The sequence below is a fragment of the Ambystoma mexicanum genome, chromosome 1p (assembly GCF_040938575.1).
Source record: "Ambystoma mexicanum isolate Mex_15411 chromosome 1p, UKY_AmexF1_1, whole genome shotgun sequence".
Classification (NCBI taxonomy): domain Eukaryota; kingdom Metazoa; phylum Chordata; class Amphibia; order Caudata; family Ambystomatidae; genus Ambystoma; species Ambystoma mexicanum.
This window is the reverse complement of record NC_090921.1, coordinates 159369279-159385349: the sequence shown is the minus strand read 5'-3', so window position 1 is coordinate 159385349 and position 16071 is coordinate 159369279.

The window sequence follows — 16071 nt, the reverse complement described above, 5'->3', positions numbered from 1 at the left end:
AGAACCAGAGGCACAGATGTTCCTGATCCTTGACTGAACATCAATCAAGCTTCACAGCAGATGGGCCAATCAAGCAGAAATACCAAAATCGGCAAAAGTGCAGCAAGCGTAGATGAGCTAGGTAGAGCGACCCATGTCAATGACGATAAGTGGAATGGCAGTGGCAACGGAGAGGGAGGGGCTTCATACCATGCCCCCGAGTTCTCAGCTGGGACTTATTAAAGACGGCGAGCAGAGACTCCAGTGTATGGTGTGTGAAACCATGAAGGAGAATCCAATGGAAAAAAAGGATGGCAGGCCCACTTGAAAAGCAACCCGGACCCACAATGAATCTATATTCATCAGGAACCCAATGTTGGGAAGGAACAAGGGTCCTCCCGAACCCCCAAGGACTTTAGAGTTAGGCAAGACCTCTTTAAGGCATATAATGGACTAGGGGGGAGGAGGGGTACTGAGAAGGCTCTCTCGTGCAAGCATAATCACATACACAGACATAGGCAAGTAGTGAAGAAGGTAGTTATCGTCTGAATATAAGGCGCAATTAACTATTAGTTGGATAGATTTGTAATGTCTGATCAAATATCCAATCGGATTATCTCTCATGCAAACCCAAATACAAGGGCCTGCCAGCACAGGAGGTACCGGGAATTTAATGCAATCGTCAATTTATGAAGAGTGGCGGACAATACTAGAATCAGGAGATCACCAAGAAGAGTTGAATGCAGGCACAAATCCTGGGATCCATCTCCCAAAGAGAGATGGACTGAAACCCACATTTCATAAATAGTGCTAGGAGGCGCAAGCACTAAAAAGAGAAAAAAGACTATTCAGGCAAATGCGCCTCCATCTTAAACACTGTGTACAAAATGTGTTCCACGTGAGCACTGTAGCCCAGATGAAAAGTGCCAGGCAGGCGGAAGAAAGCCAGCTGATAACCCTGTGGGACCAACGCCGTGGACTCTCAGAAATAGACGGCCTCTGTTACTAAGCGCTTCATGCCTGATTACTCTCACTTCCAATCTAAAGTGCTATTATTATCCAACGTAACCCAATTGATCAACTTGGAATGTTGAGGGGCTGAGTCAGCCCTGTTGGGATTGGAATAAGGTGCAGGATGGCCTCATGTCTAAACATTCTAAACAGTGGCGTCTATATGCAGCGGCCGGCGCGGTACTGGCCATCCTTTCATAATTCCTGACTCCCCTCTTAGCCTGCCTCTGCAGTGAGCAGCAAGAGTGCCGGTGCGGGGCAACCACAGCACACAGAAACTGCGAGACCCATCACACAGTTCCTTTCTTGCCCTGACAACAAAGCTGAAATGTGTGCAAATTGCAGTTAATGTGGGCTGTACTACATCAGTTTGTCTCTATAGGTCAGGCAGACAAGATGCCCCAGTCATGGGGCCTCATTATGAGGTTGGAGGTAGCCATGGAGGTAACCATGGCTACCCCCTTAACGGAAAGCGTTAAGGGGGTAGCCATGGTGCTATTAGCACCATGGCTACCCCCTTAACGCTTTCCGGGTCCGGGTTCCCTGAATGGGGAATTACCAGGCCATTCCAACCCTGGAGGACCCGGTATTTCCCCATTCAGGGAACCCATCCCCATTTGTGCCCTCATAGGGCTCAATGGGAATGGGGAGCATGCTAATAACGGGCCCGTTATTAGCTGTGCCATCTCAACCACTTTTGGGACCCTGGGCATGGACATCTTTGGGGCCCCCCTCCACCAAACCAAAGGAATTAAGTGATGAAGAATATCTGGTCGCACCCCTGACCCCCTCATCCTGATCACACCCCATAGGTTGATGTGCTGCTTTGCAACATTCAAAATAAGCACTTTTACTCCTTTTAAGTCCCGGTCCCCTCCTCATTCTTGCTCTAATCAGAATAATAAACAAGGAGCATTTGAAGGCCAACATTAGCAGTCTACAAAGAGGTTACTTCTGTTCTAGTATAGATACAGGATACTTTTTTATCAATAGCATACAGGAAGGTATGCAGCCTGTAGTATTAATGCAGGAACGTATGTAAAAGGTACATGTAACCCAGAATAGACAGAGCGCTATATAGAGCGCTATATAAATGCCAAATAACATAACAGAGAACTCACATTAGCAGCCTCACAGAATGCAAAAGTGCCCAAGCATGGATAGAGGAGACCAATTGGAACGAAGGAGAAATCTACACATACCATGGCATGGATAGTTGATGCAGATTAGAAGCTGCCAGGAAGGTGTCAGTATCCAGAGAGACTGAGATAAGAGGTGGGATATGGTTTTCAAATAGTGTTGCCATTAGAGATCAAAGGAACAAGTGCTGTGATGTTCAAGGTATCAAGGCTCACTATTACAGTGGGAGGAACACTATAGCCTGTGACCTATGAGTGAGGCTTTTACGAAGATCATACCCTGCGAAGGAAATGACTCTGAAGGACTGACAATTTTGAAAGGTTTAGGGACTGGCAATTTTGAGAGGTTAGGCAATACAAGATTAAATGAGATGCCCAGGATCCCACATTGGTTAAAGAGTGGATTTGTGCCAACTCTGCAATTTCTGCATTTGAACACTTTCTTTTCCAGGTCTTATCATGAACTAAAGCAATCTCATTTTATAAAACTGACTTGGAAAGTAGACAAATCACATTACCAAACATGACCATTTATAAAAACAAAATATTATAGAACGCTGTTATGCAAAATGGGACTGATTCCAGCTTCATTCTCTCCATCATAAAGGGAAGTATATAAGTACCAGCATAACAATCTTAGGGATTTAACACATTGAGGGCCCGATTCACAGAAGCAGTTTATAACGGCGCAATCCCATAGGAAAATGCTCTGTGAATCAGGCCCTTAATCTGGGTTTTTCTTTCGTATTTTAAAGCTTTCAATACTTCCAAAACAATGGCTTGTGACATTGGCATTTATAAACGTGCATAAATAACGTAGCAAACTGTTTTTTGTGTCAAACGAGCAGACCTTAAGATATGCTTGCTCGAGGCCTGCGACATCTGGTCTGCTCTCTTCTGTCTACCACCCCTGCCACTCAAATGGCCTACATAAGAAGAAATATCAAGTAATGGGCTAAACAATGCCACTGCATGCAAGAAGGCAAACCTCACATAAGACAGCACAGTAATGTCAAAGATATTAGATGATTTGATCAGGATCACTGAATCGTCTGCTGACAAAGCCAGGATACAAGCATGAACGCTTTTGTTCCACAGTCTTGAATTTGGATACTTATTCACCTCTTGGATTAACCGTTTATGCTCATCGTTGGAGGTGATTGCCTAGGTTTTACAACACCCCATCTGAACAAACCAACTTGTAGACCTTCCCCATACAGATGATATGTTAGTTTTTATAGCAACCCTTATCAGGTGCATGTACATTGCTGATAATGCTGTGCTATAAATCCAAGTACATGTGCAGGCAGGTTGATAAACTTCAAACATAGGAAAGGCTCAGCCAGCTTTGCTGGAATGCGCTATTCTAATATTCTATATGAACAGACATCTCTGCAATGAGTGCTTGAGACACTGAGCTAACTTCTAAACAATTGTGGCCTTCAATTTATCAATATGCATTTCAACTGTATCTATTGCACATGATAAACATAATTCCCACAGGAAAGAAAGAATGCACAAACTATGTATACCACAGTGAACACAGAAGGCATTACATGATGAATTTATCAAGGCAGAATGCACTTGTCAAAACCGACAGGCAAAGGGCTTAGAAGCACAGCAGCATGCCATAAAATATCCTGACACGTGCTATTTAAATCTGGTGAACAAAGGAATCTAACTTCTTTAGATCAGGCCCCCTTGTGGGCCCCCCCCCTCTAAGGTGGGGGCCCTGGGCAAGTGCCCCTTTTGCCCTCCCATCTCCCATAAAAATACTCTGGTTATTAGTATGCTGGTTGCTTAGCGGCTCCCGCTAAGGGACCTCGAAATGCGGGGGGTTAACGGCACCGGTACCTTTACTGCCACTGTTAACCCCTTACCTCCAACCTCGTCATGAGGCCCATGGTGTCTTAGCTAGGGTTAAATTGATTGTTTTATATCTGTGGGCTTTCATTTGTGCACTCCAAAATACTCCAAGTGTTGATGTTACTGTGGCATAGATTTCCACATATCGATCTAGAAAAGTTGACATTGCATCTCATTTTTAGTTTTGGTTATTAGGTAGCACTTACCTAGTAGCCATAAACAATACCATTGGAGTACAAACAGGAGGGCAATGTTATCTGAGCGGGGACACATTGGGGCTCATTATGAGTTTGGTGGTAGCCATACTGTTATTTGCTGCATGACTGCCTCCAAACTCGGGTCCGGGTTCTCTGAATGGAGATTTACCGGGTCATTCCAACCTTGGAGGACCCGGTAAGTCCCCATTCAGGGAACCGATCCCCATTCGAGCCCCCATGGGGCTCAATGGGAATGGGGAGGGAGCTAACAACGGGCTTGTTAATAACGGGCCCATTGTTAGCTCCCTGGTCCTTTAGCGGCTCCCGCTATGGACGGCTGGTTTTACCAGCTGGCCTTAGCGGGACACGCTAAGGGACCTCGTAATGCGACAGTAAGGGATTAACGGCACCCGCGTCCTTACCGGTGCAGTTAACCCCTTACCGCCGACCTCGTAATGAGCCCCATTGTGTATGGGTTTTGCTTAGTTATTTACCCACCCATTGACTGCCCATGGCCAATGTAATCCCTATGATCATTCTTACCCAATAACAGCCCCTCCCAAAACAGACACTCCTGGGATCTCTGTGTTAGCTCTGTCAAGCAGTAACATCAAACTATGTGCTTTATTTGAGTCTTCTGAAAGTTAATGGCTGACTTGCAACTGGAAATGTGGCACTTGGGAAATACAAATGTCTTGACAAAGTGTACCTTCATTCACATGATTCATAAGCAGTATGTGTGTCTGCACATCTGCTCATTGCACTGAAGTCCTGTTAAACACAAGCACTGGCAAAGCCAACAGTAGTGGCTCCTGTATAGGCATTTGCCAGACACTGCTATTATATGTTCAGGTACTCACATCAGCCGGGAGGATAGCTCGGGGGTAATGTGCTCACCTCGGAAGCAAGACGGCTCAGAGCAACAGAGGTTTGATCTTCGGGTCTGCGCTTAGAAACCTCTGCGTGTTAATCGTGTTATAAATAACCAATTAAAATGTTCCTGCTGTTGCGATTTTATAGCAAGGCCGTACCATTATGGCAGTGCCTGGCAAATGCCCATTCCATGCCTTCACTAAAGAGAACACTGTTGGCTTTGCCAAAGCTTATTTGTAGGGTTTCATGCCTGATTCCTCTTGCTTCTAAGTGCTGTCATAACAGGTGTTATTATTAGCAAATGTAATGGCACACAATTTATCAACCCCAAGAGGTGGACTTGGGAAGTGCAGGCTGGCACCTGTCAGAGGGGAGCTTTTAACTCGCAGAGCTATCCACTCTCACTACATTATGGTATTTGTCTCCCTTTTCAATACAAAATATAAGAGGAATCTTATCATGTTTACAGGAAGTGTGCAATGCAGAGCCTGTTCCTCCTGCTTCTAAGCACTGCAACAACAGGTCTAATAGTAATGAGAAATGTGACACCTAGAGTCTGAGCATTCCCAGAAGCTGTGGGTATGCACACATCAGGGAACATGTCTACATGTTAGCATCAATAATTTCAAGTGAAGGCACAGTATAAAGTTATCATGTTAAATGAGCGTCGCTTTAAGTTCGGACATTCCATATGGAACTCCTGCAGTCTCTTGGCTCCATGGGGTGTGTCTGACTCCCACTTGCGTAATGGCCTATCTGGAGCTGAATGAGACAGGCTCTTGAATGGGTTGGCAGTGCATAGAGAGTGCGTCCCTGCAGCTTCCTGGTGACAGAAACCAGGAGTTGCGTGCTTTCGCCTAGATGCATTGCTCGCCGTCTTCCGGGCAACAGAAATCAGGAGTTGCGTGCTTTCCTCTAGCTACATTGCTCGCCAGCTTCCGGGCAACAGAAATCAGGAGTTGCGTGCTTTCCTCTAGCTACATTGCTCGCCATCTTCCGGGCAACAGAAATCAGGAGTTGCGTGTTTTTGTCTAGCTGAATTGCTCGCCAGTTTCCTGGCAACAGAAATCAGGAGTTGCATGCTTTCATCTAGCTGCATTGCTTTCCAGTTTCCTGGCGACAGAACTCAGGAGCTGCGTGCTTTCATCTAGCTGTATTACTCGCCAGCTTCCTGGCGACAGAAATCAGTAGCTGCGTGCTTTCGTCTAGCTGCATTGCTCGCCAGCTTCCTTGCGACAGAAATCAGGAGCTGCGTGTTTTCGTCTAGCTGCATTGCTCGCCAGCTTCCTTGCGACAGAAATCAGGAGCTGCGTGCTTTCGTCTAGCTGCATTGCTCGCAGCTTCCTTGCGACAGAAATCAGGAGCTGCGTGCTTTCGTCTAGCTGCATTGCTCGCCAGCTTCCTTGCGACAGAAATCAGGAGCTGCGTGCTTTCGTCTAGCTGCATTGCTCGCAGTTGAAACATGCGGAGGACAGGGTTAAACAGGCCCTTCACCCCACAGGATCTCACAGCTCCCATCTGCTCGATTTCTACTTCATTGGTATATGTATTGCACACACAAACATACGGGTGTTTGCTTCGTCATTTATGATACAGGACTTTGCTATTGTCGGTTAGAGGCGTGTCCCTCAACTTTTGCCTGTGGGCACCTATGTGCCCCACTAAAATATGGTTACATGTGATTTTATCGGATCCAAATATAACTAATCCCATTACAACTAATACCATAATAATGAATTCCAAAATAAAAAAAATACTTTTTTGTTGTTTTTTGGGGAGGTTCTCCACAAAGCCCTGTTTTTTTTCCTAATACTTTTCCCCCACCCCGAAAACCATGATTCCCACTCCCAAACCCCTTTTTTTGTTTTTTTCCAAATTCGTTATTTTGGAATGAGTTCTTTTTGATTTGTTGTAATTATATTCGTTATTTTGGAATGAGTTATTTTCGCTTCATTGTAATTGGGTTTGTTATTTAGGAATGAGTTCTTTTCGATTCGTTGTAATTGGATTCGTTATTTTGGAATGAGTTATTTTCGCTTCATTGTAATTGGGTTTGTTATTTAGGAATGAGTTCTTTTCGATTCGTTGTAATTGGATTCGTTATTTTGGAATGAGTTATTTTCGCTTCATTGTAATTGGGTTTGTTATTTAGGAATGAGTTCTTTTCGATTCGTTGTAATTGGATTCGTTATTTTGGAATGAGTTATTTTCGCTTCATTGTAATTGGGTTTGTTATTTAGGAATGAGTTCTTTTCGATTCGTTGTAATTGGATTCGTTATTTTGTGATTCATTATAATGACTGCATACCCTAAAATATAGTTCCTGGGGAAGCCGCTGGTTCTAAACCCGACCCTGCATGAGCATTGGAAGGTACTTTGCACCCATACCTGGTCTTGCCTAAGAAGAAAAGCTAGTTCAGAAGCGGCATCAGGGTTGTCCAGCCCCAGGCCTCAAGGGCTGAAATCCAGACAGGCTTTCAGGATACCCCTCATAGATATTCATGAGGAAAACATTACATACATTTAGCATCATTGTATGCAAATGTGTCTCATGAATATTAATGAGATGGATCCAGAAAATCCGATACGTTTCCGGCCAGGGCTCAAGACGAGGGTACACGCAGGGGGACGAGTCCACCCACTTTTTTCAGAGGGGGGACTCAGTCCCACCAACTAAAATGAGAAACATTGAATTCCTCTTTAAATTTATGAATTAAAGCTGACCTCAGGGATGGAACCTCAGTCAGGTTTGCCTGACAGAAACGTCACCACTGCACTATATAGGCCTGATGAAAAATTACAACTAAAGGTGAAATGTCCCATTTTGGTACTGCAACATCCAGGGATAACATTTGTATTGGTCCTTGGAGTTTAAAACAAGCACACCTTTTAACGTTTTCAAAAACACTATCAGAAGAAAATATCCTCTTGGTTTTGTGTGTGTGTTGATTTTATGAAAGTTAAATGCCATTCGTCCTGTGCAGTTTGGGTGGTTATGCAAAGCCAATTTAATGAATTGTGCATATTTCACCTTGATATGATATTTTCTGGTGACGTCACATCCGTCACATCCCATTCAGTTTGTTGATGAGTCCCCCCACTTCAATTTGTAGGATTTGAAGCCTGGAGTTGGACAATCCTGGAAGCAGACCCCGTCTTCCAGAATGCGAAAAGGGTTGTATAACGTGGCTGTACGAGGAAAAGGAATTCGCCCGTGCCATCCCAAGTGTGCGAGACTGCAGTAGGTGACGTCAAAGGCTATTCACTGACGGTATCTACAGCAAGGACAGTCCAGATCCAGAGGCCTGTCTCACCTTCAGAGAGTGGAGTGCAATAAGTTGCAGTCTGCCCAGCTGTGCCATCTCCGGCGACACTAAAGAAAGTTACAGGCTGCCAGCCTATGTTACTGTCAGTGAGGGACGCTAATTATTGGCCTGCCAACATGTATAATTTCCAGTGAGTTTCATGATTTACCACTTGCCAACCTACATCATCTCCAGTGACAGAGTGCAGGAAGGGACAGGCTGTAGAAAATGACAACAAAGTTTGGGTCATCTTCGGTGAGAGTGCAGTAGGTTACAGGCCTGCCCGCCTGTGCCATCGCCCGTGATTGAGACTGCGGTAAGTCACAGACTTCCAGGCCGTGGCACCTCCTCAGATTGCTGGAGTATGCTACAGGGATGCTAGCCTGCACGGTCTCCTCTGAGACTGCAGAAAGTCGCAGTTCTGTCGTGTGAGACTGCAGTCTTGCACGTCCGTGACGTCTCTCTGATTTGTTATGGCAGGTGCCCGGCATACGGGGTCATTCAGGGGTGACATCCCGTGCATTGTCTGTGGCAGCGGGGCAGGTCACCTTCAGCCTGGGAGCAGCCAGCTGGCACCGTTCCCGGCTGCTGCCGCGCATTTTGTTTATGCGGTGCCCACGTGAAGCCGCTAACATCAACAATGCCGGCTGTCCTTCCTTTTATCAGATGGTGTCGGATTCCATCGCCGTGTCAGATTCCACCCGCCCCACCTTGCCCTGCTGCAGGACGTATATCATTCAAGTGGCACCGAAGGTGTGGGTCCAGTTAACACCCACACATCACTTGAAACAAAATCCGATTTTTTTAACGACACTCCTGGGTTGGGTCTAGCTCGTACGTCTGTTAGCAGTACCTTATTGCACGAGCAGCCCTCTCCCATTCGCCAGCGTGATTATACAGCATAATCATAGCTCCCAACCTTTTGTGTACCCTAGGCGGGTAAAAACACCCTATTTTCTTTTTGGCGGGTGAGAGCTAGAAGTGAATAGGCGTATACGGGTTTTGGCGGGTGAGTCAGCTGCTTGCAAGGCGGGTGACACCCGCCAAAAGCGGTAGAATTGAGAGCTATGAGCATTGCAACAGTGATCTTGGGGGGTACATTAGTGGCAGATGGCATTTTAACACATACACAAACAAACAAAAACTGCAGGTCCATTGTAGATGCAGCAAACTCATCTATTACAGCTCTGTCCAAATTATGTGGGGCATATGGATTGCACCAACAGAAGTGACTTTACAGAAAAGTACATTGCAAGTACAATGACACTTGAAGGCAACATGGAAGTGACTTTAGAAACATTTGCCATAAGTAAGCCAAGTGGCAAAAAACTTTGTGGTGCAAAATACCTAAATTGCTGTATTATCAATCATATATGGAGCAACTCTATAGTCATAGGGCTTTTTTTTATAATAGCATGATATATTAACTTAATCTATGAAGTGAGTCACTTACGGAGCTGCAGATAAAAGACACTGGGCCACATTACCGGGCCATTCTGACTTTTGCGGGCCTGGTAATTCCCTTTTCCCGGGACCCGGACCTACTCATCCCCATTCCCATCCAAGCCCATAGGGCTCAATGGGAATGGGGAGGATGATAACAACGGACCCGTTAATGATGGGTCCATTGTTAGCATCCTGGTCTGCTCACGGGTGGCGGTATGCACATCTGGTCTGGCCCAGACGTGCGTACCGCCACCCGCGAGGAAACTCGTAATGTGGCCTTGCCGGCACCGTTCATTCCGCGGCAGCCAGTCACGTAATGAGGCCCACTGTGCGATTAAATAATTTGCCAGGGACCACACACTTTAGTTAAATGGTGAAACCGGGATGTGGATAATTTAAGCAACTGAGCACACCTTCCAATATATATATTTTTTAAGGTGTTGCTTTGCATTTCATGTGCTTAAATAATACTTTATTCCTAGCAATGCCTTGGAAGCAAACCACATTACATAATAAACTAGCCTTTCAATATAAACTAACTTTACACTATATACATCATCAGAGAAATATGTGCCATGGTCATTATTTCATAAAGCATGCAGCAGTATGCACCCTTCTCACTTCTGATCATCCCCATTCACATTTCTTAAGGGACAAACATCCCTGCTAATAGTCCCTGCTCCCTCCCATCAATGTATAATGGCTCCCATTGTAATGCTCTGTTGATACAGAGCAACATGTCAGGTCCCTGGGAGCCCGCTCTGCTGTGTGGGGTATTCTAAATCCCAGATACAAATGAGCTGCCTACGGCTAAATTAAGCCCAAACGCCTGCATTGTTGGCTGCCAGATCACAAGGCCAGCAAACATAAAAGGGCTGATTTTAAGGAAAGTCAAAATTAAGTGTGACCTGTATGCGAATAACTAGGCTGAAAAAGCCTGAGGCCTAATTACAACTACATGAGCCCCATACCGAAAGTGCAACTTTGCTACAACAGAGAGATGCCATGGAAATGTGTTCTTTTTGCAGCTTGGCGGGAAATGACTAGATTAAAGGTTACGCTTCCCTGCAGGATTAAATTCAAAGGCACACATTAAGGAAACTGGTGACTAAAAAATACATTGTTTTAAAACCAGCTGCGAGAATGAAGATGCAAGAGTAAAATGCATCTAGTGTGATATAAGACATTGAAGTAGGCATCATCTAATGGAAATTAAAATGTATTTGAAAAGTACTAATTGCGGTTAATCAGAGCACTGAAAACCTGTGCTTAAGCCCGATTAAGGCTTCCCCCACATCAGATTCAAAGATCAAGAGCTCCTCACCTCTCCCTAGATGTACTAGACATTTGGTAAATTCTTTGAAGCCGGAGCTTGAGCCTGGGAAGAGGTTTTATCGGGGTGAATGACAACACTGAATAAACAATGAGGCTGCTCCATTAACTTGAGAACCATGACACTTACAAAAATGGTTCAAATATTCCCAAAAAGCGTATGAAAAGCCCCATCTGATAATACAACTCCCCATAAAATTTGATCTTGGGGACAAGAGTTATTAGCAAAAATGTGACTGCAACTCCTTAGAATAGGTTACAGATTAAAGAGCCGGGCACTGTGAGGGGACAGAAATGCAAGACGGACACCAAGGTAACGTTTTCTCAAAGTTTTCCATTTATTCAAAGTAAAAAGGGGTTCTGATAAACTCCTAACTTTCCTCAACCTAACAGAGAGGTCCCTGCCTAGCAAACTAAAACTAAAGAAAAATGATCTAGTGTCCAAAATAACTCTGGCCCTCACTACATAGAATAACATTATACAAGGAAAATGTAGCTGACTTTTAGTTCAACAAAACAGTTTAGTAATTCAAAATCAAATGTTCTTGAAAACACTCATTGTGACCAGGCTTGTATTCCTTTTCCCTGGATCAATTCAGGAATACTTGAATAACAGTTCTGTTTCAACAAAGTTCTGTTCAAGGAAAATAGAAAAGTATTTTCCAACCACAGTGTCCTTCTTAGAGAACCAACAAGTGTCTTTTTCACCACACTTGGTTGATAGTTCATAACAAATCAATGTCTTCCAAAATATCCTTCTTGCAAGGATGATTGACTTTCTCCCTAACACACAGGCGCCATAAACCAAATGCAATTTTTCTGTTATCATGTAACACTTTCTTTAAAAGAAACGACTTCTTGTCAAGTTAGCACGTCACTTTTTCTCAATACTTCTTCTTGAAATAGAACACTTTTGCCAGGATAGCACAAGCAACTTGTCTCAGTGATTCTGCTGCTTGTCAACAAATGATAAAGTATATGAATTATCTTAATTCAACATTCTTCTAAAATGTCTTTTTTGCCACACAGATAAAAATAAAGCAACATCTCCTTTCCTGGTCTACTCGCCTGTGTGACACTATAAGCCCTTTCCCGGTATACTCACCTGCCAGGAAGAAAACTCTTACCACTAACTTCAAACTTGATGTCAATATTGATTCCAAGAGTCTCCACACCAATCTCTCTTGGAATGAGGTTTAACCAACAGCTGCCTCTTCTTACAGTCTCTGGACTCTTGACATCTTGTGTTCCAGTTTTCCCTAAAATGTGAACGAAATGTACAAGAATAATTCTCAAAACGTCTCTTAATGACTTTTCGACAGCCTTCTGACTGATAGCAGTTTGAGTTACAAGATTCCTCCAAATGAAATCCCAAAAAGGAAGCGTTGTGCCCTTGTCACCTTCATTTAGTTTCGCAGTCACTTGGCTGTTGGCAAGGTGAGACATACGCTTTCCCAAAAGTATATCCCTCAAAAGGGGTTTTATGCTCCAGGTACTTTATTAAGGGTCATCATGGCTTTTCTTCCTACATCAAAGACACAAATAATTTTTTGACGAAACTGGATGGAATTATATTTAATAAGAATACTGACATCCTATTCACGATGTCACAATATATAACACGGCACAAGGAAGTCAGGGCTCTCCTTCCCCTACAATGAATGTGGCGCACAATAAAACGATTTTTATTATTAATACAACCAGATTTGTTTTTACGGAGGCCTCCTACCCGTGTCGCACCCAACCTCTGCCAGCACCCCATGTCGCAATGGACTAGGAACCAGGCCGGTGTGTGTCAATAAAGATTTTATGGATTTTATTTTTTTTATATGAAATGAAAATCAATCAACTACAATAGCCACCTTGTGGCAACACAAAGGCAATATCCTTTTTGATGAAGCAGTACACTGAGATAATTGAAAATATGCATTTCCAGGATTCACTTTTATTTTCAAAACACACTACCATCAAAGAACAATTCAAACACCAAGAAAATGACTGTAAACAACAGGAAAGTGCATGTGCACACAATATGATGCTGGAATCCCAGCAACCCTCACCCCCCCTAAATATCCACTAGGCTTGTCAGTTTTGGATGGAAGGCAGAGGCAAGGAGTGGGAACGCATGGTAAAAACCAGATTTTGTGTGGTGCTTACAGAAACAATATGGGGGCAAGCAAAGAATGGGGCAATTCGCTTCAGAGCAGCACAATGAAAGAATGGGTTTTTTAATTATTCAGCACCACTACCATGGGAAAGAAATATAATGACAGGGAACTGCATTGCTTATATTTAGAAAGACAGGCAGGGCTTTTAGGGAATACTATTCAATGCACAAGGAGAAAATCAGTTTTTTTAGGATATGCAACACATGAACAATGAGTTAGGAATGCAAATAAAAAACTGTTTTAACCACACAGTAGGGAGAGGGGAACAGAAGAGGAAACTTGATTTTATGTAGGTTAAGCACAATATCCAGGGAAAAGAATATGCAAATGGCAATTCGTTTTTACTGATGCTGAAAATTACAGGTAAGCTTTGGGGAAGAGGTTAACTTACAAAAGGACAATCGGTTTTCAGTTAGGATAACAGATGCAAAGAGATATAATAGGGCTTATGCAATCTATGACTGGGGATGTCTATACTTACAGGAGAGGGCTTGATGGACATCAGGGGGTGTCAGAGCATCAGTGATGGGACAGTCAAGGAGTCAGCCAAGGATTCTCCTTGTCCTCCAAAAGGGTCCCAATCCAGCTACTACAGTTCCTGGCCCCACTGCAAGATTAAGGCCTCACTCTGCTGGGATGGATCCAGAGTTTGGCAGCTGCACACCTCAAGATTTAGCAGGAAGATCCTCATTTGAGGCGGAGTGACTTATTTACAAGGCAAACGATATCACTAATGTGTCATAGTTCTCACGGAATGGATTGGGCACCGTTCAAAAGTCTACTACCATCTGTGGGCTGATAGGACCAGAGAAGGTGGGAGTGTTTTGAGAAATCAGGTGAGGGGACCCCTTTGTTATCTTACTCTGACAGAAGGACTTGTCCTGGCTTGGGGACATAGAAATCTCACTGTGTGACAAATGCCCTTAATCTTCATATTTGGAGGTCATTCCATAGCAGAGCAACAGGATTCCCTCCTTTACTTCCAAACTATATTAATTAAAAATCTGGTGCTCGGTGGGCGAAATATGGATCTCCTTTTGCATGTTTCCTCAATTTTTCATGTTTCTCAGCCACACCAGGAGTGCCCCATGATGTTTTCCTAAATACCTTGGGTTGTGTAGGTGCCACCAAATCGTTTTGGTTGACCTTAAGCAGTCCACTTTCACCTTTTTCAAAAATCCCAACATTGATCATGTGCGATCAAAATTGCCAAAGTTATATAATAAAAAGCATAGCTCCCATTTTGCACAATGGGAGTGAAACTACTCCTTAATTCTGGCCCCCACCCTTGGGATGGATCTATTACTGGCTGTGATGTCAATAGGGGTTCCTGTATTTATATTAGCAATGGGATTCAAGAGCTAATTACCAGTTTTATTGCGGCCTAAGTGGTGTAGATCATAAACTGCTGGAGGGCAGAGCACTTCTTATCTGGCCCCCACCACAAATTCAATCTCTCCTGGAATTCTAGGTTGTATTTCTAAGAGAAAGCACCCATGCTTGAAGAGAAGCTCAGCCCCATACCCATGACTACGGGCTTTGAAGTCTAGTTTCACTTTTGGAGAACCACAGCAGGGAAATGAAACCAAGATTTCGGTGTGCTCCCCACTGCAAGCATTTTTACATGTGAAACCCTTGCAAAGTAATTCCTAGCACACAGTGATTACAGAAGGGCAACATAATTATATATTGAGAGACTTTAGTTGTATATCTGGATGCATGGAGTGTCATTTAAAGGCACAATTTAAATGTCACTTTGTGAAGTTTCGGCTGTGGAAAACCCTTCCTTCTGCTGCAATTCAACATCTCCTTGTAGATTCTGTAAATTATTGTTTCCTCTTGTGATGGGCTCATGATGGACAGAACTTAAGTTCATCTATTACAAATCTTGCACACATTTTCATGAGCATGTCTTTAATATAAAGGGAAAAACGGATTTACAAATTTCCGTTAATATTTCTGCCGAAATGCCCTCTGCTTCACAGCAACTGTAGCTCAGAATGCTGACATCCCATTTAGGGTTCTGTGGACTGTAGTTTCTGAGGATATCATTTCAACTTTGTCAGATGATGCCATGTGTTTTTCCCTTAGACAAGGCTATCAATATTTGTATTCCTCTCCAAGTTTTGAGGGCCAAATTCACTCCTTTATGTTTGGCAGGGGCAGGGCCTCTTTTTGCACATGATTTGGCGCAGGTCTGAGAAGTTGAAGAGTCCTCATAACTGACTCTGGCCTTCTTATGTCACACATACCAGATATACATTACAAACACACTTTTTTTCTTACATTTTAATCCTTCATCATCTTCTCAAAATAATAATAATTGTTCTACTCCCTGTAAATGTACTATTTTCGGGGTTCCTATTCCTTACCTTTACTCTTCGGAGGCTTCCTGGGCTCTACCCTCACTGGGTACTATCAGTCGCAAGTTCTGCGGGGGATGACAACACTTCAATTGATTGATGTGCACCCATTTCTCTTCTGTTTGTTCTCCTTTAGGGATGCAGATTTTATAGGCTACAGGTGAGATTTTATCCACAATTTCGCCAGGAGGGAAGGAACTTCCGCTCTTTGGTCTGAGTCCTTTGAAAATGTACAAGTAGACCCTGTCTCCTACTTGGTACTCTTTCTTAGTGGTCTTTAAATCACAGTGGATTTTTATCGCCTCTGCTGACTTTTCCAGATTTTGTTGAAAAAAGCATGCCAAAGGTGTTTTCATAAATTCTCAATGTATTCATGTGTCGTGGACGCGTTC